Here is a 26,864-nt window from a genome sequence, read left to right on the forward strand (position 1 = left end):
GGCCTGTCCCAATATTATATGACAGACCTCCTGGCAACCCGACTGGGTCACTTTCCGCCAATTTAGTCCCTAATTCCATCCCATAGTTTGTAGACATGATAACATTTGTGCAAACCAATCAATATACGCTAATTGGGATTTTCTTTTTACCCAAAAATATATTGCAGAATACAAATTGGCCTAAATTGATTAAGAAATTAGCTTTTACATATTTTTATTGGATAGGTTTTATAGCAGAAAGTAAAAAAAAATGTTCTCAAAATCGTTGGTCTTCTTTTGTTTATAGCAAAAAAAGAAAAAATTTGAGGTGATCGAATACCACCAAAAGAAAAATCTATTTGTGGGGGAAAAAAAAGGAAATCAATTTTGTTTTGGTACAACGTCGCACGACTGTGCAATTGTCAGGTAAAGTAACGCAGTGCTGTATCGCAAAAATGGCCTGTCATTAAGGGGGTAAATCCTTCCAGGGCTGAAGTGGTTAATAAACAGATTACACATAACAGCAGGAGATCCCAGCGTCAGACTGTTTTTAGTGGATTATAATCTTAAACTTTGAGTCTCTGGGGGAGATTTACTAAACCTAGAGCACTCAGAATCTGGTGCAGTTGTACATGGTAGCCAATCAGCTTCTAACTTCAACTTGTTCAATTAAGCTTTGACAATAAAATCTGGAAGCTGATTGGTTTCTATGCAAAAGTGCACCACATTTTGCATGCTTCAGTTTTAGTAAATCTCCCCCTCTAAGTCTAGGAGGGGGTTGAAGCAGTCAAACCTGGTTTGGGCTGTGTATTCTAAACCAGGGGTGGATCCAGGGGGTGGACAACAGGGCAACTGCCACATCCCCCCCCCCCCGAGAAATTTGTGACGGGCCGACGGGTAGGCAGGAAGGCCAGTCAGCGAGCCGGCGTGTGAGTGGGCAGATCAGTCGGCAGGCCGGCCAGCGGGTGAGTGAGCGGGCGGGCCAGTCAGTGGGTGGGCAGACAGGCTAGTCAGCAGGCCGGCTGGCGGGGGAGCAGAGAGATGACATTACTTCTCACCGCCGCCCTGCATCACCGCCGTTCTGCCCTCACTGTGCAGCAGAGAGATTACATCATCTCTCTGCTGCCTGCCTTCACTCTGGGACACAGCAAATGACAATCCGCAACTTTATTTTTTATTATCATTTAGTAATGGCGGTAATCAGCGACTTGTAGTGGGACTATGATAACGTGGCGGCCAATCTGACACTAGCCCACATTGTGGGAACTGGCTAGCTGACAAATTACATCACCAGTGACACTAATATACACTGTTACTGTACTAATGACACTGGCTGGGTGTAGCCCTTCCTTCTCTAAGCTGGCCGCTCAGCTGTCGGCTACTTGCCAGCTCCCATCTCTCTCCAGTGTTACTCAGCTGTTGATGATATCTTGCTCGTTAGTCCGGCCTACTTAAGCCGTCCAGTCGACAGGATCTCGGCCTTCACCTTTGTCAAAATCACAAAGAATCTCCTGCGTTCCTGTTTAAAGACTTGCTTTGCTGACATCCCTTTGGCTCCAGATCCTGCTTGCTGTTTCACTACTTTGATCCCTGACTTCTGGCTTGGCTGACTATCCGTTCCGGTTACTGAACTTTGGCTATGTTTTGACTATGTTTGTTCTTTTTTTTCACTTTTATTATTAAACAAGTGTGATTTAACTGTACTTCTGTCTCGGTCTGATTTCATTGTTTCTGACACTGGGAAGGGGTAAACATCTCGGGGCATTCGAGGGGGTTAAGTGTGTGCCTAACAATGTGTGCTGCTTTTTACTAAAGATCTCTTTGTTTCTTATGCTTGCTTTGCAGGCAGAAAAAACACAGAGGTTGTTCCCTCTGTACAGAGCCCTGTGTTGTTTGTCAACACAGGGCTTTGGGCTGTGATTGGACATAGCTGATCAGCAGGTCCCGGCCATGAATCATTGGCCGGGACTTGCTGGCTAGGTCTCGCTGTGTCCAATCACAGCAGAGCCAGTGGGTGGGGGCACTCTGAACCCGGAACAGTTACGTTATGGTGCCTGTACTAGCCAACTGTCTGCAGCATATGTATTGCGGCGGGTCAGCAAGCAGTTAATTAGGCACTTACATGCCTTGAGATCCAGCGTTGTGATCACACAGGCCAGTTCTTCAATGGGTCCCCAGTGCCACCATCTTGAATGCGAGAAGCCGGCTGCGATTTCCTGCTGGCTAACAGCTGTTTCCCCATTGCGAATGTGGGAGACACATTGTGCTTTCTGAGTGGTCCCGTAATCTCATGGAGACTGACGTGTCCCGGGAGGCTGCAGGTGGGTGAACTTCCGCTCTGCTTGCCTAGATGAGCAAAGCAGAGGTGGGAGTGGGTAATGACTAGAAACAGGTACCCATTCCCTAAAAAAAAAAACAACAAACAAAAAAAAAAAAAAAACAATGGCAGAGGAAGTAGGAAGGAGGAGGAGGATCAGCAGAACTTAAGAAGTTCTGCTCTAATTATTGATCCCGTCAGGATATCGAACAGACCTGAGAATGGTGCTGGGCACTGCCATCCTGGATATGACATTAGCAGCCCAACACAGACTCAGAGCTCTTACTCAAATAATGTTTTGTAGTATTCCCCTGGTATAATTTAAAGCGGGAGTCCGCCAGGAGTCCGCGTTTTTTTTTTTTTTTTAAAAGCCAGCAGCTACAAATACTGCAGCTGCTGACTTTTAAAATAGTGACACTTACCTGTCCAGCGCGCCCGCGATGTCGGCACCCGAAGCCGATCTCTCGATCGTCTCTCGGGTGCTGCCGCCGCCATCTTGGGTATGGGAATCAGGAAGTGGAGCCTTTCGGCTTCATTTCCCGGGTCCCTACTGCGCATGCGCAAGTCGCGCTGCGCAATAAGGATGGACTCGCTGCCTCTGGGATCTGTGTGTTTCCCAGCAGGCAGCGGGAGAGCTATCCCGGAAGTGGGTGCAGATACCTGTACTGTACAGGTACCTGCACCCCCCTCCCCCCTGAAAGGTGCCAATTGTGGCGCCGGAGGGGGGGAGGATTCCAATGAGCGGAAGGTCCACTTTAGGGTGGACCTCCGCTTTAAATGAGGCTCATTATATAGCCTCACTTTTATCTGATGACAGGGCTAGTAGGCTGATAGTAGGAGCTCTCACACAGCAGAGCACCTAATGTCAGCAGTGACACCTCCTCCACTCTGCATATATGACAATCAGCTCCTGTTTTGTTTACCAACGAGTTCAGCTGGCATTTCTGCTTAATGACTTTATGAGTACAGATAATAAATCACACATTTTGCCTGAAACTCTGTTTGCTAACAAGTAGCTGTGATACACAAAAGGTAAAGTTCCAGATGAAATTATAATTTCATTTTGGAAGATGAAACACACTTTAATCTGATGGCAATGCAGTCATTCTGCTGAATATTTCCAAAAGCTGACAGTTATGTTCTGGAATATACTAAAAATAATTGTTCTGAAAAATGCTTTTATTTTTAAACGGCTAAATAAAACTTAGTAGCAGAATGGTTGCTGGACTCTTTTTGTAACATTTTGTTTACGAATAAAACAGATATAAAATACATATACCTGATAGACACAGGGGCGGACTGACCATTCGGCCACGCGGTCACTGCCCGAGGACCCCGGTCCACTAGGGGGCCCCATCAGGGTTGCCAGCCTCAGTAAAACCAGGGACAGTATATAAAAATCTGTTTTTTTTTACATCTGTCTCTGAAATGTCCCTTACAGACATCCTTTTGGTCTAAAAATCCAGAGATTATAGCTGCCCCACCTCTCCAGCACCTTCTAAGCCAATAGAAACATGTCTGTGTATACTGTGCCATTGTATACTGTGTGTGTGTATACTGTGTGGCCCCATAATCTCGGATTCCCTGGGGGCCCCATAATCTCGGATTCCCTGGGGGCCCCATAATCTCCTATTGCCCGGGGCCCCATGAGTTGTCAGTCCGCCCCTGGATAGACATGTGCAATTTGTTTCAGTCCGATTGTAGATTTGGACAAATTTTTGGTTATCCGAATCTTCAAAATAAATAGTCAGAATTTTGCTGAAATTAATTTAACCACTTCTAGGACCACCTGCCGTCATTATAAGTCGATACTTTGACGTAGAATACCATTGTTAACACAAATACTCCCCCTCAGCCTTTGATCAGTGCTGGTGTGGCGGAAAGGAAAGGGGCACATTCCTCCATATTTGGTGGGACTGCTCGGTACTTCAGCCATTTTGGCTCAAGATACATGATGTCATAACAAAAGTATCATCTCTTCAGCTGGATTTTTCGCCAGTGCAATATCTACTACACCTTTCCAAATTATCCAAAAAACGTTCCAAAAAACAGATCCATTGCAATGCATGTGGTTAACGCTGCAAGGATGTGTGTGCCAGTGCACTGGAGGTCAACATCCCCGCCCTCTATGATAGAATGGATTCCGCAAATCAACCACATAGCGGAGATGGAGGAGCTGATCTACATCACCTTAGATAAGGTTGCGAAATTCACTACCACTTGGGAACCCTGGACGTCCTTTAAAAGCTCTCAACTCTTCAAGGAGCTGACATGACTTATCCATTAATCATTTAACATCTGTTTCAGGTAGCTATCCCTGTGTTACAGGGATAATGCTACACTTTCTTTGACTCCCAGACAAAGGAGAGGGTAGTTGGTGATGTCCTCACCCCCTTTCCTTACCTGCTCCTGCCCTAGACCTAGCCCACCACAATTTGTCTCCCCCCACCCCCCCCCCTTTTATTTATTTTTTCCCCCTCCTTCAATTTCCTTTGCCTCTTTTTGTCCGCTTGAGAACCCAAGGCCCATGAGGGCTGTACATAACTTGCCATATCATATGGAGAGACACGTTTCTACTGCTTAGAGATGGTTTGCCTACATTGATAAAATTGATGTTATTTTTCTTGTTAATTTTCCGGTTACATTTTGATTTCCCGGTTCTACTGTTTTGGTCTCGGGTCTTATTTGCTCCCTGGGCCTTCCCAGTTGGAGATCTAATGTAAGTACATGCGTTTGTGATTTTGTAAACCCTGTATTATCCCTCTCATCCCCTTTTTCTTCTGTATCCCCGTGGGATTTCAATAAAATGTTTATGCAAAAAAAAAATAATACTATTGTTAGATAACACACAAATATACAATATCACTTATTCCCAAGAAAATCGCAGCAAAGAATATACTATATTGACAGCGCTAAAAGGTAAAATGAGACGATCAGAAAGTAAAGGTCAAAAAATTCATAAATTTGACCGGTGTGCCGAGTCTTGAATTGTGGAAAGAGTGCTTCAATGAATATTCATAGGAAAAGAAAGAAGTCCATTTCCAAGCCATCCACCAAACTGCCAGTGTAAAAAAAACTCTGTGCACAGTGACGCTCCCAATGGTAATACACTTACCAAAAGTATGAATAGATATAGGCACATCAAATATTAAATGGCTCCTGGATATTCTCAGCAATAAACCTTCAATTAAGCCTCTCTCCAACCAGCACAATACGGTGTCATTTCACATATGGAAAAGATCACAAACACAATCCATAGTGCAAACTTATTTTAATAAACAAACAAACTTATGCGCACTCGTTAAAAACATACGTACACAATAAAAGGCTCTTATATCACATATAATATTACCAGCAAGGCTCAGTCTTGTCTCATCACAGTCCGGATCTCAATGGTAACAAACGGTCTCGGTATCTGCGGCGGGTCCTGGGAAGACAAGCTCTCCTGCTGTGATAATGTAAAGCTGCACGGTCACGCCCATACGCGTTTCATCATTACGTCTTCGTCTGTGGGTGTGGCTACCATTGTTAGATAGCTGCCATAATACCAATATTTTCTGAAACGACGGGCAGCCCTCTCTCCAGCGGCTGGAGAGGTGCCCTCTTGTCACTTTCCGTTCGTCTCCGCCACTTACCGGAGATGTCGTAGCGGCGGAGACGATCTGATGCTTTCCCCTCAGAGGCTGCGAGTCCAGTAAGGGAATAATAGCCCCACTTGTCTTAATGATGTTGGATGACAGAAGCGACATCAAATGTCACTTCTACCTAATGGCCTTAAAAGGGGGGAAAAAAAATTATTGCAATTAAGTGTAAGTGCTCATGCACATGGACGTTTTAAAAAACTGGCTGCAAAGCTAGCTCCGACGCCTGGAAAAATCGGCGTTAAAAACGTGATTTTTACCCCGTTTTTCATTGGCGTTTTTTAGCGTTAGCGTTAAGTAGCGTTTTTAAAGAAACACATCTCTTGGCTATAGCACTCAGAAAACAAAGAAAATATGTTGCGTGTTTTTGCGCGTTTGTGCGCGTTTTTGCGCGTTTTCCCACGATTCGCATTTTTACAGCTCTAGCTCCACGCCAGGGAACGCACTGGTCCTGGGTTTTTTTTACAGCTTAAAAACGCCTATGCCATTTGCAGCTCAAAAACGCCTAGGTGGGCATGAAGCCATAGACTAACATGGACAGGCCTTTTTAAGCTGCAAAAAAGCTCAAAAAAGCGGCTGTAAAAACGTCCGTGTGCATGAGGCCTAAATGTGAGAGCTGAGGTCTTTTTGATCCCAGATCTCACATTAAAGAGGTCCTGTCATGCTTTTTTCTATTACAAGGAATGTTTACTTTTGTAATAGGAATAAAAATAGGAATAATAGGAATAAAAGTGATCTTTTTTATTTTTATTTTTATTTTTTTTAAAAGAGACAGTGTAAAAAAAAAAAGTTAAAAAAAAAAGAAAATTAAAGCGCCCTGTCCAGCCGCGCTCGCACACAGAAGCGAACGCTTACTGGTAACCTATAAAAAAAATTTAAAGGTCACCTATGGAGATTTTTAATGTTCAAAGTTTGTCGCCATTCCACGAGCGGGCACAATTTTGAAGCACGACATGTTGGGTATCAATTTACTCAGCGTAACATTATCTTTCACAAAATAAAAAAAAATTAGGCTAACTTAACTATTTTCTTTATTTGTTTTAAAAAAAATAATTCATTTGTGTAAATACAGTGTTACTTGCAAACAGCAAGTTTGAAAAATAGGCCTGGTCCTTATGTGGTTTAGTTCCGTTTATTTGTTTTCTGATTTAAAATTTTCAGAACAATTCAGATTCAGATGGGTTAAAAACGATCGACCAATTCATATTGTGTGTGAAGACTAGATGGTTGTTAAGGAGAGGGCCAGGAAGTCAGCCGCTGCGTCCTTGACAACCAATGATTCATCAGCTGTCAGCTGCCAGGGGCGGAGTTACCCAATGACTTCAACTGGTGACACCATCCACTTGCAACGTCATCGACCCAGCGCCAGTGACGTCACAAGGGGTGGGCTCACCTACTGACGTCATTGGTTGACCCTGCCCTTAGTTTAAAAAAATGTCAGACGGAGGCGCAGGCAGTCAGTGGGGAGCCTTCGATTTTGGTGAATGGGTATTATGAACCCCATAATCATTTGCATGGAGGGGGGCTGGGATCTAGGGGGGGGGCTTTGTTAAAGGGGGCTTCCAGATTGCAATAAGCCCCCGCCACTTGCAGACCCTCAAAATCACAGTCTAGATTTGTGGGGAAGAGGACCTTCTCCCGCCCCCATATTGAGGGCATGTGGCCAGGTATGGTTCAAGAGGGGGGTGCTTGCTTGTCCCCCTCCCCTTTCCTAGCCTGCCGGGCTTCATGCTCGGACAAGGATCTGGTATAGATTTTGGGGGCCCCATGCATTTTGTTTTTAAAGATTTGGGGTTCCCTTTAAAATCTATACCAGACCCAAAGAGCCCAATATGGATTTGGGGGGCCCCCCTACACTTTTTTTTTTGTTTTTTTTATTCTATTGCCGGTGTCCTATCACATAATGTCCCCCAGTGTCCCAGGGATAGTGTCCGCTGTGTACTGCGCATGCGCAGTACACAGGGCAACCACATTACGAAAATAGCCGAAGATGAACGGCGCCTGCGCTGCGAATCCAGGTTATAGCCCCACCATCCAAGTGGACATAGAGTTAGAATAAAAAGAGCCGAGCGCAGTGAGGCCGTGCCCGAAGCGTGGCGAGCAAAGCGCACCTGCGAGGGGCCCTCTAATATGTGCAACCCTATGTCCACTTGGATGGTGGGGCTTGCACCTCGACTCATGGCACAGGCGCATTCATCTTCCGAGATTTTCCGAATCTCCTTCTGCTCCGTACTGCGCAAGCGATGCGCCTGCGCAGTACGGGGCGGACACTTTTAGATGGCCGGACGCTGTGTGTCAGAACAGCGGCATTCTTTTGTTTACATTTCAGGTCTCAGCAGGGAAGTCTGCTGACAGCTCATAAGTCATCGGCTGTTAAAGTGTTACTAAACCCACAACTGTAAAATCAGTCTGTATATGCAGCTTAGCATGCTTGTTGTTATACTCACTGTGGAACTTAAGAGGTTAATCCTCTGTATTGTGTAAAATGGCTGTTTTATCCTGAATGCAGATCGCTCCCCTCCTGCACTGTCTGTCTGTCTATCTGGGGAAGGCCAACTAACACAGGCAGGGTAGCTGACCTGCACATGCTCAATTGTGTCGTTTATGCTGGAGAGAACATTTACGTGTTCTCAGTGCTAGCCAGGTCACATGATATTGACATCACACATGTGGGTGTGTATACAGGCTGCAGTGGAAATCTCCTCCTACCTGAACTCTCAGCACTGGAGAAACTGTGCAGTTTATCATGCAACAGTGGTATACAGATCATCCAAAAAGGTATATTGTTGCAGTATTTTAATTTAAAAAAATAAGATTTATAAGCTGGGTTTAGTAACACTTTAAGGAAGCGGTGGCCAGATTCCTGGCCCGCTTCTTAACAAGCTATTCTTAAACACAGAACTCAAATCGGTCGATCATTTTTTGATGGAATTCATTTGAAAACTGAACTAGACTAGACTAATTCCGAAATTAGTCAACCAAAATAATTTTATTAGCATAACAAATCTATCCAAACAAAACAAAATGTTCTATCATACACACGATTGCTACCGGAGAGAAAGGAATACTATATTTTTAATATGAAAAAAAATTGTATAAGAAGTTGGAATATATGGAAATGCCACTTCAAGACCAGGCCTTTTCTGACATTTGTTGTTTGCAAGTTAAGATCTGTATTTTTTGCTAGAAATTTACTAAGAACCCCCAAACATTTTTTTTAGCAGAGACCCTAGAGAATAAATGTGTATGTTGTACCTGTTTATCCACAGTCTTCTCTCTACAGCAATTTAACCACTTCAATACCAGACACTTTCTAGCCCAAGTCAATTTTCAGAGCTGTCGCAATTTGAATGACAATTGCGCGGTCATGATACACTGTATCCAAACAAATTTTTTATCATTTTGTTCCCACAAATAGAGCTTTCTTTTGGTGGTATTTGATCACCTCTGCGATTTTTATTTTTTGCGCAACAAATAAAAAAAAAGACCAAAAATTTTGAGGAAAAAAAAATATTTCTTTGTTTCCGTTAAATTTTTTTGTAAAATAAGTACGTTTTCTTCTTCAATGACAGGCACTGATATGGCTGTACTGACAGGCACTGATAAAGCAGCACTGATGGGTACTGATGAGGTGGCACTGATAGGCGGCACTGATGGGTGGCCCTATAAGTGGCACTGATGAGTGGCATTGCTGGGCATTAGTCATTGTATCTGTTACTTTATGGTGCCAGTCAGTGCCCATTTGTGGGCACTGATTTGCACAGATTGGGTACATGTGGATGGCCATGGGGTACATACCTGGCCATCACATGTTGCTCACTTCCCTGGTAGTCCTGGCAGCTTCCCTGGTGTTTCAGTGGGGGCATCCGAGGGGGGGCTGCGCTGATAAACAATCAGTGCAGACCCCCCTGTCAGGAGAGCCGCCGATCGGCTCGGTTCTACTTGCGTCTGTCAGACGCAAGTGAGGAAAAGCCGATCAACGGCTTTAACTGTTTACATCGTGATCAGCCATGATTGGACACGGCCGATCATGTGGTAAAGAGCCTCTTTACCGAGATCAGTGTAGCGGTGTGTCAGACTGACACGCTGTACCACCGATCGCCAGGATGCACGCCTGTACCACCGATCGCCAGGATGCACGCCCCCATGGGCGCGTGGCAGCTGTTATCCTGAAGGATGTCATATGACGCCCAGTCAGGATAACTGAACCACCGCCCGTCATTTTGCTATAGGCTGGGCAGGAAGTGGTTAAAGAGTAACTCCTATTTTGTTGATAAAAAAAAAACATTCCCCTCTGGGTGATCTATGTACAGTACAAGGATTTTAACAAACGTGGTTTCAAATTCCTTCCTTTTGTTATTCTGGCAATATAGAGGTTTGTCTGTGTCCATGCGCTTAGTGCATCTATATGGAAGTGATTTTATAATTAATAATCAGCTGCTGCACATGCAGGGCTCTAATGAGGAAATTGGCAAGGCCTGCTTCTCTTTAGACGTGATTTCCTATTGCCAATATCTCACCAAACAATGACATTGTTGTTGCAGGGGATGCCAAAAATCTGACTTGTATCTTAGTGCTGACTTCTTGGAAACTCAGTGAGCCAATCACACAAAACAGAAAATGACATTTTCAGGGGGTTTTGTGTACGCCAGTGGTTCATACCGCCTTATGCAAACCACTGCGGGTGTCAATAGAAAGTTAATGACACCCCCAGGTTGGTTCGCATATTGCAATGTGAACTGTGAATTCGGACAGGAATCGGATTGCATACGATCCAATTCTGGTGCGGACAAAAAAAAAAAAAAAAAAGTCCTGCAAAATTTTGGGCCGAATGTGATGCAAATTCAACCATACAATCTGTATGGCTGAAATCACATCGCACAGACATCTCATGTGATCCACACAGCAGTGAGGTGCGAATCACATGCGATGACTGACATCTCTCTGGTGTGAACCGGCACTCAGAAGTCCAGATTGCATTGTGTAGATTTGAGTCATATATACTTTCTATGAGATATATTTTTATCCCAAAGCAAAAATCGATGTTTCACGAGTACCATAGACTGAGATTTCATTTTAGTGCATCTTACAAGGCCCAGTCTGGCTGGCAAATACATACTTTTGAGTTACTAGGAATAGCTGGGAGGGAATTACAGCAAATCTGAAATATCAGTTTCCTTTATTTAACTGCTGTATCAGACTGCCAACTGCTGTGGGCAAACTGCAAAACAGTAATTAAAATGCTGTGGTCGGGTACAAAAGATATCATTATAGTGTTATTGAGCAGAATGTTCCCCCGGAATGATTTTAGAAGCATCAACCATTTACGTCATCCAAACACGGCTGTGTGGTTTATGTGCCAGAGGAGATTTACCAGCTCTCGTGTTATGGAAATCTAATTACGCCAAAGGGGGGGGAAAAATGGACAGACTGAGTCTCAGATAAAGTGTAAAGAAAAGAAAAGACGACTATTAGCCTGGGCCCACACATATGCGATTCGGGAACCAGAGCGATTCCAGCGCCGATTCCCGCATCGCATCTCTCCCGCAGGCAGTTCACACTGCCCATTGCGAATCACTGCGGGTGTCAATACAATGTTAATGACACCCCCAGATCGGGTCACAGATCACAGTGCGAACTGCGAACTCACACAGGAATTCGATCGCATGAGTGAGAACACCCATGATATCCGATTCCAGTGCAGGGGGGAAAAAGCCCCTGCACTATTTTCCTGCAAATCCTAAGCGAGTTCATGGCTGAACTCGCATTGCAAAGACATGGCATGCGATCGACACCACAGTGCGGGTGCGACTCACATGCGATGTCACATGCGATGTCTGTTCGCACAAGTGTTATCCCGGGCTTAATGTGCAATCTGTTATATTAGTAAACAAATCATGAGTCATAGAGTTTGATTTACTAAAGTCAAATAGTTGCTCCAGAGCTTAGTAAATGAGGTAAGGTTTCACTTTGCAAAGAACACCCAATGAGGTGCAAGAAAAAAAAAAAAAAGAAAAAAACACAGCATTTTTGCTTGCACATGATTGGATGATGGAAGTCAGAGGAGCTTCTGCTTCTTTACTAAGGCTGCTTTCACACTGGGGCGGGAGCAGCGTCGGCGGTAAAGCGCCGCTATTTTTAGCGGCGCTTTACCGTCGTTTTAGCGGCGGTGTGCGGGCGCTAGCAGGGTGGTTTTAACCCCCGCTAGCGGCCGAAAAGGGGTTAAACCCGCCCGCAAAGCGCCGCTGCAGCGGCGCTTTGCCGGCGGTATTGCCGCGGTGTCCCATTGATTTCAATGGGTACGAGCGGTATAGGAGCGGTGTATTCACCGCTGCAAAGATGCGGCTAGCAGGACTTTTTTCACCGTCCTGCCAGCGCATCGCTCCAGTGTGAAAGCCCTCCGGCTTTCACACTGGAGTTAAAGGGGCCGTTTTTTTTCAGGCGTTACACAGGCGCTATTTTTAGCGCTGTAACGCCTGAATACCGCCCCAGTGTGAAAGCAGCCTTAGTTCTGGAGCAAATGCGCTTGCAAAGGAAAATTTGCTAAGTGCACAGTCTTTTTGCTTTTAGTAAATCAACCCCATACTCTGCTAAATGCAGAAGTCAACTTTCAGGATACAGCCATCGCAAAACAGTCTCTTCTAGAGACATTGGGGTTGATTTATCAAAAATGGAGAGTGCAAAATCTGGTGCAGCTGTGCATGGTAGCCAATCAGCTTCTAACTTCAGCTTGTTTAATTAAGCCTTGATTAAAAAAAAAAAAAAAAAAAAAAAAAAAAAAAAACACACCACGGGAAGCTGATTGGTTTCTTTGCAGAGCTGCACCAGATTTTGCACTCTCCAGGTTTAGTAAATCAACCTCTATACAGCTTAACCACTTAAAAACCGGAAGGATTTGCCCCTTTAACCGCTTCCCAACCAGCGCACAATGGTGTACATTGGCAGAATGGCACGGGCAGGTAAATTGGCGTACAGGTACGTCAATTTAACATTGCCCTCGTGCCATCGCGTGCGTGCCGCCGGTCGGGACCCCCGTGAATCCAACCGCGGATCCCGCGGACTCGATCGCCACAGGGAAAACACGCGATCGTCTCACGGGGAGGGAGAATGGGGAGATGCCAATGTAAACAGCATCTCCCCGTTCTGCCTAGCAACAAGTGACACTGATCTCTGCTCCCTGTGATTGGAGCAGAGATCAGTGTTCTGTAAATCACAGTCACGCCCCTAGGACACACTTAACCTCTACACTGCCACCTCCTGGTTAACCCCTTCACTGCCAGTGTCATTTACACAAGAATCAGTGCATTTGTATAGTACCGATTGCTGTATAAATGACAAAGGACCCAAAAATGCGTCCGCCATGTCACAGTCACAAGAAAAAAAAAAAAAAAAAAAAATCGCTGATCACCGCCATTACTAGTAAAAAATAAATATTAATAAAAATACCATAAAACGATCCCCTATTTTGTAAACGCTATAACTTTTGCGCCAACAATACGTATCGGCCTAAACTGAGGGGAAATTTAATTTTTAATAGATTTTTTGGGGATATTCATTATAGCAAAAAGTAAAAAATAATGCGTTTTTTTTTTCTAAATTGTTGCTCTTTTTGTTTATGGCGCAAGAAACCGCAGAGGTGTTCAAATACCACCAAAAGAAAGCTCTATTTGTGGGAACAAAACAAAGGACATCAATTTTGTTTGGGAGTCACGTCGCACGACCGCGCAATTCTCAGTTAAACCATCGCAGTTCCGAATCACAAAAAGTGCTCTGGTCTTAAGCCAGCAAAATGGTCCGGGGCTTAAGTGGTTAATGACCAGGCCATTTTTTGCCCAACCACAAAACTGCTTCGCTTTAACTAAAAATTGCGTGGACTTGCGACACTGTAACCAAACAAAATGGATGTCCTTTTTTCCACCAACAAATAGTGCTTTCGTTTGGTGGTATTTGATCACCTCTGCAATTTTTATTATAAACAAATGGCGACAATTTTGAAAACAATTTTTTTTTACTTTTTGCTAGAATACATGTAAAAAAATACATAAAAAACAAAAAAAACTAAAAAAATATATATATATGTGTGTCTCTATCTCACAATAGGCGGCGTATATTGATTGGTTTTCGCAAAAGGGACTTTTATTATTCTTACTAGTAATGGCAGCGACCTCCGATTTTTTGCGACATTGCAGCGCACAAATCTGACCCCAAATTACACTTTTTGGGGACCAGTGACATTATTACATTGACCAATGCTATAAAAAAATGCACTGATCAATGTACAAATTACACTGTCAGGGAAGGGGTTAACATTAGGGGCAGTCAAGGGGTTAACTGTTCCCTATGTGGGTTCTAACTGTAGGGGGATGGGCTGCCTGGGACATGACAGAGATCACTGTTCCCGATCACTGGGAACAGCAGATCTCTGAGATGTCACCTGGCAGAATGGGCATTCGCCTTGTTTACAAAGGCAGATAGATCCCCATTCTGCCTCTGTACTAGGTGATCGTGGGTTGCCAGTGGACATCGAGTCCACCCAACCCTAGGCACACTCCCGCTCATGCCTGCAACTGTGCCTGCACGAGCCCATGTACAATGACGACGATTAGCGCAGGAGACCTGACCTGCGGCAGTACAACTGTGGCTGGCGGTCATTAACTGGTTAAAGAGGAACTGCAGTCTGCTCACATAATTTGTATTAAAAACATCTTTGCTATTCTGAAGCTTCCCTCCAACCATTTTGCATATTCTTTATATATACTGTGATTCTGTACTTGCCAAATATGCTGCAGAAATCTCTCTCCACTGAGTCTGGCTGCATCCATTTTAACTGTGGGCAGCTGAAGCTGCTGCCTGTTCACTTCCTGGATTTACAAAGAGGCACACCTCCAGCTCTGCAGCTCTCATTGGCCCTTTAATCCCCCCCTCCCTTCCTGGCAAACTCCCACGAGAGAGAAAGTTGTGTATGATGTCATAAGCCTAGGCTTTTTACCAGACAAGAAACAGGAAGTGGGCTGTATACGGTATTTACTGGCAGAAAAATAAATGTTTTACTATCCAAAGTTAAAAGAACAATGGCAGAAGATTTAATAGATGGAAAGGTGAAAAAAAATGACTGAAGTTCCGCTTTAATGTACACTTGCCCGTCATTTACCGTGGCTGCAGGAAAAACGCAAAACTCAGCAAAATTGTGTTTTTGCTGCGTTTTGCATTTACCTGCGGCTGGCAATCAAAACATTTCTTATCCTGAATGTGATTCTTCCGCATTCAGGAGAGAGAGAGAGAGAGAGGTTCAACCTCACCCAACCACAGCAGCTCCTAAACTCTGCTAAAAACCTGCACTCCCTCTCCATGCAGCCTCTGCTGACTGACATAGGGGAGCCAGATTCTCGTGACCAGACCAGAGTGGGCGGTAAATATATTTACATCTTTCTTACACAGGTTAGCAGTCAGCATAGATGTTGGAAGGGAGCATGTTTAAGTCTAGTTAGGTTTAGCTTTAAAGTGATTGTAAAGCTTTGTTTTTGTTTAATAACAAACATGTTATACTTGCCTCCTCTGTGCAAGGGTTTTGCACAGAGTGGCCCTGATCCTCCTTTTCTTGAGTCCCTCCATGGCGCTCCTGGCTCCTCCTCTTCTCAAGTGTCCCCACAGAGAGCAGTTTTCCATGGGATCACTTGCGGGGACGCGCTCCACAGTCCTGCTGCTGCGTCTATTGACACAGCAGGACTTGGCCCCACCCCGACTCCCGTGTCACTGGATTTGATTGACAGCAGCAGGAGGAGCCAATGGCTCCTGCTGCTATCAGTTAATCCAATGAGGACCTGAGACAATGATTAGAGCTGCTGGGCTTGGGGGGGGGGGGGGTGCAGCACCAAAAGGTTTTCACTTTAATGCATAGAATGCATTAAGGTGAAAAACCGCAAGGGTTCACAACCCCTTTACATTCTACTATAATGAGCTGCTCTAAATGCAATGTATTGGAAAGCACAAAATGCTTGTTACGCCTCCGTGGTGGAGCCTTAGAAGGAACTGTACAGCTTTATCTAAATGTGCTGACAAAACCCTAGGCAGCAGCTGTCTGTTTTTGCAGGATCTAGCTGCTCAACAATCACTGTAAAAAGATGCAAGTTCATTTTTGGGCCAACTTGCATCTTTCCGCCAATGTAAAGGGGAGGAGGAGCATGGGAGCCATCAACCTGTCATGTGGTAAAGCATTAGTGATTGGCTGGGAAAATTCATTCCAGCAAATTGATTCTTCCCCTTAGCAGGTTCAACCATCAGGCAGTGGGGAAGACTTAAAAGGAGAGGAAAAAAAAAAAAAAAAAAAAAGAAGGTGCTATTGTGAAATGTAAGAAAAAAAAAAAAAAAAAAAAAGGACAATATTTAAACAGATAAATTCTCCAAGCTGCAACTCTTCTGAAGGATATATACAGTGCAAATAATTTCTATAATATGAGTCGTGCTATCACAATATAATTAATTGGTGAAATTCATCAGGTGAAATTCAAAATAAAGTCAACATAAATAAATAGGAGTGTTGATTGTCAACGGCATCCACCACCATAGAGGTAAACAATGGAAAAAATCCTCATGTGATATCACCACCACCAAGTGCCAAAATTGCCTGCTTACCAGCTGCTGTTGACCTCGTATTACAGGAGGTCAACCATGCTTGTGGCTAAATACCTAGCCAGGGCCTTTGCACACCTGTGGATCCTCTCGGCTGCCTATATTGATCCTCTCGATAGCGGTGTCATACAAGCATACAAAAGACGGGGCTCCACATAGCATAAAACCATAAATGATTTATTAAAACTACCAAGATCACACTTGCATCAAGTACTGTCTTAAAATGCCCATAGAAAAAAAAAAAAATGTCAAAAAAAAAAACGCCGGCTGACACATAAACGGCACCTGTTGTTCCAGGTTTCCATGGTTGCGGAAACGTCGGAAACGTTGTCCAACCTACGCGTTTCACCATAAATTGACGTCTTCTGGGGGAAGACCTGCAAACATGTGAAGACTCCATGATCCAATTGTAGAGTCAGGTCAGGCGAATGTTCAATAGCAGCTCCCAAACTTGAGTTTAGGAGCTTTTGCCATTTTCTTGTCAAAGCTCCTAAACTCAATTCCATAAGGCTACTTTCACACTGAAGCTGTATTTAGGCGTTTTAGTGCTAAAAATAGCGCCTGCAAAGTGCCTGAAAACTGCCTCTCATGCCTCCCCAGTAGGGCTGCAACTAATGATTATTGTTTCGATTAATCGGTTAATAAACTTAAGAAAGAAAAAAAAAAAAAAGGGGGTCAAATTGACATTCATTTTCAACCACACTGATGGGAAAATTTGGAAATAGAAAACTTCTTGGTCAAAGGAATTTTCAGACAGCGTATGTGGTTTTTGTTCAGAAATGAAGTGAAAATTTCAAACAAAATTCTTTCATTTAGCGAATGTACAAAGATTTTTCGTCTGAATATTCTCACCTGAAAATTGATCCGTGATGCCAGCATAAGGCTCGGTACACACCTATACAGTTTTTGCTTTTGATCTGTTTCTGCAGTGCTTTTTGCTGTACGTTTTGATTTTTGTGCACGTGATTTTACTGCAATTTGCGTTTTTTGCATTTTTTTTTGGGCAGATAAAAAAAACAAAAACAAATTGCTGCAAAAACGAATTACATTCTTTTCTGCAGCTTCTCCGTTGAAGTATATTGAACCAAAAAAGCTCCATTTTGCGTTAAAAGTCCTTGACCCTTTCCAAATATGCAGCGGCTGAAAAAAGCACAGATATGAACATGTCCCATAGGAAACCATGTAAATGAACTGTAGTGCGTTTCTGCAAAAAGCACCAATAAACATATAGATGTGAACCAGGTCTAAGACGTTTAGTAACAACATAATGGGGTTAAAAAAAAATGAGCCCTTTATAGTACAAAAAAAGCAAATAATCACTACTGGAAGGGGTTCATTTTTTTAACTGAAGAACAGTGAAAGTGTTATATTTTTTTATAGTAGTGGTTATATTTTTGTACTATAAAGGGCTCATTTTAGTTTTTTTTAACCCCATTATGTTCCCGTCTGATTAATTGATTATGAAAATAGTAATCGATTAATTTCATAATCGATTAGTTGTTTCACCCCTACTCCCCAGTGCTTCCACATTGGAGCGGTGCGCTTGTGGGACAGGGAAAAAATTCCTGCAAGCAGCATCTTTGGGGCGGTGTGGGCTAGGGGGCAAACATCGCAATAGCCTTCTTTTGTAAAAAGAATTGATGGTGTACAAGGAAGACGTGTCTGCTGTCACCAAATGAACCTCAGATTTTCCTGATAGATCTAATCTACTGATTAACTGCAAAAAGTTCTTTGTAGCTTTTAGATAAGCTTGTGTTTGCAAGAAACTATCGAGATACTGTCTGTCAGAAACCATGAACCAGACCGAGACAGAAGTACAATTAAATCACACTTGTTTATTAATAAAAAATAAAAATGTAAATAGAGTAAGCGTAGTCAAAGCATAGCCAGAGTCCAGTAACCAGATCGAGTAATCAGTCAGTCCAGAGTTCAATAACCAGATCGAGTAATCAGCCAGTCCAGAGTTCAATAACCAGATCGGGTAATCAGCCAGGCCAGAAGTCAGGGATCCAAGTGGAGCAACAGCAAGCAGGGTAAGGAGCCAGAAGGGATGTCAGCAAGCCAGTCTTTAAACAGAACCGCAGGAGATGGTTTCTTGTTATGTGACCAAGGCAGAGATGAAGTGAGCTGGACATCTTTAAGTAGGCAGGTCAGACGAGCATGATCAGGAACAGCTGGGTGACGGTGGCGAGAGATGAGAGCTGGCAATTAGCCAACAGCTGAGCAGCCAGCCCAGAGAAGGGAGGGCTAAGCCAGCCCTGACACTGTCCCACTCTTGCTGTGACTGACCCTATACTGTTCGCGATGGGATGTGCTGGAGGATTAATAGGTCTTTGTGCACCTTAGGTAAGATATAAATGGTAGGAATTCTACAAAAACTTGGCACTAGGTATTTATTTTCTCTTTCTTATTCAATACCTTTTTATCATGACCTAAAGCCACCAATCATTGAAGATCCTTCTGGTAAGATAAAGTGGGGTCTGAGCTCAATTTCATATAAAATTTTCATTGCATAGCATATTCGCAAGTTGAGTGTCATAAAAACCTAAAGCTAAAAAACTAAGCTAAACCCTGTTAGGCATCTGTGGGGCATCCTCAAATGGAAGGTGGAGGAGCGCAGGGTCTCTAACATCCACCAGCTCCACAATGTCGTCATGGAGGAGTGGAAGAGGACTCCAGCAGCAACCTGTGAAGCTCTGGTGAACTCCATGCCCAAGAGGGTTAAGGCAGTGCTGGAAAATAATTGTGGCCCAGGGTTGACAAATTTGCTTGGAATCTAGGAGCCAGCTAAAAAAGTTAGGAGCCGGGTCCATGACGGCGATCTGGACCTGTCCCTGGCCTGACATGGAGACGAGTGAGGGGAAGATTGCCCCCAGCCCCCCACCTGTCTCCAAGTCATTGCCCATAGCTCTTAGAGGGACATTTTATTTTTTTATTTTTTTCAAATGACATTTTTTTTAAATTGCATTTTAGTGTAAATATGAGATGTGAGGTCTCTCTGACCCCCCGGATCTCATATATAAGAGGACCTGTCATGCTTTTTTCTGTTACAAGGGATTTTTACATTCCTTGTAATATGAATAAATAACACACATTATTTTATTTTATTTTTTTAAAGAACAGTGAAAAAAATAAAAATAAAAGTTAAAATAAGAAAAAAAAAAATTATTTTAAACGCGCCCTGTCCCGCCAAGCTTGCGTGCAGAAGCGAACGCATATATGAAAGCGATGTTCAAACCACGCATGTGAGGTATCGCTGAGATCGGTAGAGTGAGAGCAATAATTCTAGCCTTAGACCTCCTCTGTAACTCAAAACGTGCAACCTGTAGAATTTTTTAAACGTCGCCTATGGAGATTTTTAAGGGTAAAAGTTTGTCGCCATTCCATGAGCGGGCGCAATTTTGAAGTATGTCATGTTGGGTATCGATTTACTCGATGGAACATTATCTTTCACAATATAAAACAAATTGGGCTAACTTTACTGTTGTCTTATTTTTTTGTTATTAAATACATTTTCCCCAAAAAAGTGCTCTTATAAGTCCACTGTGCAAATACGGTGTGACAGACAGTATTGCAATGACCACCATTTTATTCTCTAGGGTGTTAGAATAAAATATATATATAATGTTTAGGGGTTCTGAGTAAAGGGAAGGAGATGGAGCGTCCCCTGCCTGCCAGCCTATTAGCATTGCTGGTTGTAATTCCAACGGCCACCACAAGAGGGCGCCAGATTCCATAAGGAACCATAGGATCGTAGAAGGCCTCAAAGCCGGGGGCTCAATTACCGGCCGCCGCCGGCGCGGCCCGACGCGATCATGCCGGGGGGGTCCGCGGTGACAGGATACCCCCAGCTGTGATGCCCCAGGCGCCAGGTCGCTAATTCTAGTCGCAAATGCGACCTGGCGCCCGGGTTTTGTCGAGCCCTGTTGTGGCCACACAAAATATTGACACTTTGGGCTCAATTTGGACATTTTCACTTAGGTGTGTACTCACTTTTGTTGTCAGCGGTTTAGACATTAATGGTGTGTTGAGTTATTTTGAGTAGACAGCAAATTTACAGTTATACAAGCTGTACACTCATTACTTTATGTTGTAACAAAGTGTCATTTCTTCAGTGTTGTCACACGAAAAGATATAAAATATTTACAAAAATGTGAGGGGTGTACTCACTTTGTGAGATACTGTAACTTCAAAATTAAATAACTCTCACAATAAACTTCCTAAAATGTGGCTACCCTGGGTGTCCAATCGTGGCTCTGACGCACTCCTCGTGGTCTCCTAATCTAGCTTCAAATCTCTTGAATAAGGGGCAGGCCCCTTGTCGAGTAACACAACACACTAATATTGCAAAAAAAAAAAAAAAAAAATCACACCCCCAAACGCTCCTGGCCAAAATTTTGTACATGAGTTTCTTTGGAGCCAAGAGAGGCCCATTCAAATGAATGGTGCCACTGAAAAAACACACAAAAAAGCTAAAAATAAACATGGTATACTTACCTGCTCTGTGCAGTGATTTTGCACAAAGCAGCCCAGATCCTACTCTTCTCAGGTCCCACTTTGGTCCTCCTGGCCCCTCTCTCCTGCCCCAACAGCAAACGGCTTGCTATGGGGGGCATCTGAGCCAAGCCGCTGCTCTGTGTTTCCATTCAGACACGGAGTCGCGGCTAGGCCCTGTCCCTTCTTTCTCATTGGCTCACTGACTCATTGACAGCAGCGGGAGTCAATGGTGCATAAAATGCATGAAGATACAAAAAAATCTTGTGCCTTTACAACCACTTTAAGTAAATTCCGGACATAAGGTTTACAAAGCTGCTGCTTCCAACATGACATTCATGGGGAATTCAGGTCCCTGAACACAAGCAAGTACATTCAGAGACCTGCACCCTCTCATTGGGGAAGGAGATGGTTGGGACAACACTGTGTTCTATACCTGCAATGAGGCGGCCACACACTGAAGGCCGGCAAACTGCATGTGGCCTGCCGGCTACTTGTTGGGTACCAAAGAGTTCATCAATGGATTGCCAGCCAGTGTTGCATAAAACAGACTGAGCAAAGTTCACCTTTTTCACACGTCAGAAAGACATGGAAAAATTATGTATCTACTGGCAGGACCAACAGGTAATAAAATTATGTTATGGAGGGATTTAGAAAACAAAATTTGCTCTGTACATACTACTGACAGACTGTAGTTTTTAATTTTGTTTATAATTTAAGACTAGATTCAGCGGGAGAAGATCCTCTACTTCGCCCAGAAGTCCTCTATTGCCACTAGGGTTCAGGAATCCTGCTATAAAATTTTGACCCGCTGGTATAGGGTGCCCACCTCTCTACACCGTTTTTTCCCGCAGGTCCCCAGTCTATGTTGGCGGTGCAATGTGGGGGAGGGGACGATGCTGCACATTTTCTGGGACTGCCCCAGAATTCAACCTTACTGGGCGGAGGTGACACGCACGATCGAACACCTGACTGGCGCTGCCCTGGAGGGAGACCCCGCGGCTTGTCTATTGCACCTCTCTAAGCGATCGATAAAGAAGTACAAAGCTTCTCTTACCATTCATCTCTTGAATGCCGCCAAGGCATGCATTCCCTTGTGTTGGAGATCGGAGATTCCGCCAACTAAATCCCTGTGGTATGCCAAGGTGAATGAAATCAGAAACATGGAAGATCTTACTGCCACTCTGCGTGGGGGGGAGGAGGCCTTCCGGGAGATATTGCGACCATGGCTACAATACATCTACACGGAAGCCTACCTCCGCGAGGTTGCTATACCTGATCAGTCTCTGTAGTGTACTCCGTCCTCTGATCAGGAGGTGCCACCACTCCACTCCACTTTCCTTTGCTTTGCTTCTCTGTTTTCTCTCCCATCCCTACCTTCCTGCTTCTTCACTCCCTTTGTTCCCCTTTCCATTACCTGACTCGCCCCCCCACCCTAGGCCGGCCCATCCAGATACTTTGAATATCCTATTTTTCATAACTTATCAGGTGCGCCACACGGCTGGGCCTAGCTGGTGGTGGGTCGGTTCTCCGTGACAGGTATCAGTGAGTCTACTACAGTTTAGCCCTGGTGACTCAACTGGCGGTAGGAGATTGCTAAGATAGCGGTCGGATGGTTCCCCCCGGGGCGGTGCACCGCTAGCCGTTCTTCGTAATCATAACCACTTATGCTTATTACTGGGTGCACAGCCTCGGGTTTTGAGATTTGATGTTTGCTATCTGCTGTCTGATATTTGATGATGCTGCTGTTACGCCACACTGAATCCGATTCCTGTCTCTGTTTCTTATCTTAACTACTGTCATTTTTTGTTATGGTATGTGAAATTGTTTCATTGTGGAAAATAATAAAGGAATTACAAAAAAAAAAAAAAGACTAGATTTACACCTCATCATGTGCTTTCCTTTCACATCTTTTACCAACAATCCTGCATTTTTATATGCCGTCATTAAAGTTTATGCCAAGCCAAAACCTTTTTTCTATTGCAATCTTTTCACTTTCGTTTTCAAGAAAAGTGGAAGAACGGGAATGTTTCCCCCGCAAGAGGAACAGCAACACATGCATACATCGATTGATATTATGAAACTGGAGTCTTGACATATTCCATGCCCAGACAGGTCTCTTAGGCATCCTGGTTAGAGTGTCCTATACTGAGGTTAGCCTAGTTTCAAGGTTCTACAGTAAAGTAAATGCGGTAAGAAGTAGTCATATTTAGGCCCTGTGCATTCAGGGATAAAGGTCCAGAATCTAAAAGACCTGGTTTCTGGACCTTTGTCCCTGAATGCAGCTATTACTTGGTTCATCTCTCAGATCCATCTAGATACAGCCTGCCATAGAGTTTGATAACGGGGCTGGATGCCTCCTATTGGCACTAAAATGCTGGGAGAGACACACTGCTCTTAAACAGCCCTGTGTGCAAGGGGCTTAAAAAGTTCTCCATCTAAATGTAACCTGTACATAAAACTGTATGCTTAAAAAGTCCCACTAGATGGCGCTCCTAATTCAAACTAATATGTTGATGTGCCCAAGTCAAGAGAGAATTAAGTACTGGAACTGCAGGCGCATCGGATCATATCCTCAAAAAAAAAAAAAAAACATTATTTATACATGTTAGCAGATCACACACAGTACAGACTCCTTTAGATTTCCCAAGTGTTCAACAAGAGCCTCCCTAAACAATCCATTCATTGTATAATGTCTCCTAGATTGTAAGCTACAACGAGGAGGGCCCTCTGATTCCTCCTGTTTTGTATTGTAGCTGTACTGTCTGCCCTCATGTTGTAAAGCGCAAACTGTTGGCACTATATAAATCCTATATAGGAATAATAATGTATAATCAAACAGGTCCGATTTTATTATTTATATATATATATATATATATATATATATATATATATATATGAAAAATCGAAAAAACATTTGTTTTCCTTTAAATAAAAAAAATAGTTCCGAGTCTGATGATATTTACCAGATTCAACCTCTAATAGTATATAAGTATATCTCTTCTGTCTGTTATTCTCAGCCCACGTACACACGGTCGGAGATTTTGCCAACCAAATCCGTCGGATTTTGCCTGTCGGATTTAGTCCTACGGATTGTGTCCGAAAATGTTGCATACACACGGTCGGGCCAAGTTGGCGAAAAATCCGATCTTTCAGAACATGATGACGTAATTTCGTTACGATGGGACTACGTTCAGGCTAGTAGCCAAGAGCTTTGATGTAGGAATTTGATCTGAGCATGCGTGGCACTTGGTCCGATGAAAATGCTCTACACATGATCGGATTAGGTCCGTCCGGCCCAGTTGGTCGGGAAATATTATCAACATGTTGGAAATTTGGATCGGACGGAGATTCGGACGGAATCAGTCCGATGCATACCACACACAGTCGGATTATCTGACGACGCGGTCCGATAAGACTCATTCCGACAGATTCTCCGACCGTGTGTACAAGGGCTCAGAGTGGACCAGTATCTCACAAAAGCCGCAGGTTCGCGGCTCTGGCACTGTGAGTGGCTGAAGCCACAATGACGTCACTCCCGTGCACGAGTTCTCTTTCCTGCAAGGAGCTCTGATTTTCTGGCAGTATCCACCGGACCTTCAGAGCGCATGCACCGCTGACGTCAGTGGCTGTATGCGAGGTGAATATCTCCTAAGCCAGTACAGGTTTAGGAGATATTCATTTTACCTACAGCTTTAATGCATTCTAAGGTAAAAAAAACCTTCTTTGCTGCAGCTGCCCCCAGAGACCCCCCCCCCCTTTTCTTAGCTGAGCCCATCCGATCCAGCGTTGTGCACAAGCCCAGCAGCTACAGTCGCTGTCCCTGTCCTCATTGGACAGATTGGGGGGGGCTGGGCTAAGCTTTTTTTTGGTGGGCCTGATCGGACCCAGAGATAAGCGGGTGTAAGGCTCCGTCCACCACTTCCTGCACAAGATGTGCTTTAATCATGTTGTTTCTTGGTGTCATTTGTTGCCCTGTACACACAACCTATAGTAGAGTAAATTTTCACATTCCTGTGTCGGGCATAAGGCCTGGCACTGCACAGGTTATCTGCTCAAAAAAAAAAAAAAAAATTCTCACTTTTTTCAGCAAGGTGGATTTGATTTAAATCACTAGTAAAAATGCTTTATTTAAATCATAATTTTTTTAAGAGCAACTGTCATCTCTGTCCAGCAGCGCCTCCTCCTCTGACCCGCTGTTGACCCACCAATAGTCCCATTCGCTTTAATGGGACGGCTGGTGATGTGGCAGTGACAAAACAAGGTGAGGAACATGGGGGCAGCAGGTGAGTGGATGCCGCTAACAGGCGCTGCCATGATGGATCTGAAATGACAGGTGCTCTTTAAATGTAAGGACTTATTCTTGCTGATAGAATCTTTAATATTTGCAAACAAAATGAAGGTTTACTATTTAGAATAATAAGGTGTCAGGTTAGTAAAACAGCAATATCATACCCGATTCAATCATACAGTTTGTAGTGTACATCGATTTGCAAAACAATGGGATAAAGGAATATTCCTGAACTTTGTTTTATGTCATAATTACTGTGAAATAGTGTGAATGCATCAATGCAGTGCATGTTATCTCAGCTTGCAGAGCTTCGATTCATTGAATGAGTTTACCAAAAATGTAAATATTGCAGAATATACAGCCTCATGCTACATAACAGCTTCATTTCATGCTGAATTAATAATTTAGTTTATGTATCTTAAATAGAAAACCATCTTTAGATAGATTTTTACTCCAAAAGCATTTTATTAAATTAATTTGATAATAATAAAAAAAATCTGATTAAAAAAAAGAAAAAGATATATATATATATATAATTTAATCATTGATTTTTATCCATCCTGTTTTTCAGCATAGCTCAGCATTCCACAACAATCCAAATTTTTTGTGTCTCTTTTTCTGTGTCTACACAGTGCACAGAGATCACTTCCCGATTCCTTCCTCCTGCACATGGCTTCTGAAATCTCGGAGTTTCCATGCATTCAGGAATTACTGTAGCTCGGCTGGCCAGGCTCTGAACACTAAGGCTGGATGCACACCTATGCATTTTTACTGCTTTTTGCATTTTGCACTATGGTCCATTTAACATGGTTTCCTATGGAACACGCTCTGTAGTGCAAATCTGCAAAATGAAAAAAAGCACTATAAATGCATAGGTGTGAATCCAGCATAAAATATAACTCCGTAAGTATACCTAAAAGGCAAAACCTTTTTTTTTTTTCTTAGTTTTTTTTCTGTGTTTTAGTGGCAAGGGATTGCCGTTTTTTCCAGTATAAAACAAAAGTGAAAAAAAACGTCAAAAGTTTGAGTTGTCACCAGAATAGGAATAGAGGGCCAATCTGCCAATGGTGACACCAGTCTTGGTAAGCCTGGTGACAACCCTTCAGGGACTCACATCCTGCTTTGGCTATAGGACAGAAAGCGAGGGGAAATCTTCCAAATGGGACAAAGATGGAAAAAAAAAAAAAAACCTGACAGATTATAACCCTCCCTTACTCTATGCAAAATTCAAATAGAAAAATGCTTTTTTATCTCTACTAAGGGCCAGATGTGTATTTGATAAGTTTTCAATGTGTTCTAGTGCATTTTTCCTCTAGTTCCCCCCCCCCCCCCCCCCCCATGTCATGCATTCCGGTGCGTTTTGATGCGTTTTGCTGTCTTCTATTACAGTTCTGTGCAGAAAAAAAAAATGCAACATGTTTTTATGTTTTTTTTTTTAAACGCACAGGATCTGGCTGCACTGGTGTGAACTATTCCATCAGAAAACCTATACTCTACTATCCATGCATTTTTG

The 26,864-nt window shown here is 43.5% G+C and overlaps 1 protein-coding gene across 1 annotated transcript in view; it reads right to left on the reverse strand.

Annotated features, from left to right (window-relative positions):
* The window catches only part of GALK2 (galactokinase 2), a 314,350-nt gene that overhangs the window by 279,611 nt on the left and 7,875 nt on the right, over positions 1-26,864 (reverse strand). The window lies entirely within an intron of this gene.

Source organism: Lithobates pipiens, unplaced genomic scaffold (genome assembly GCF_037356315.1).
Source record: "Lithobates pipiens isolate NorthernLeopardFrog02 unplaced genomic scaffold, aLitPip1_a1.2 Scaffold_8, whole genome shotgun sequence".
Taxonomy (NCBI): Eukaryota; Metazoa; Chordata; class Amphibia; order Anura; family Ranidae; genus Lithobates; species Lithobates pipiens.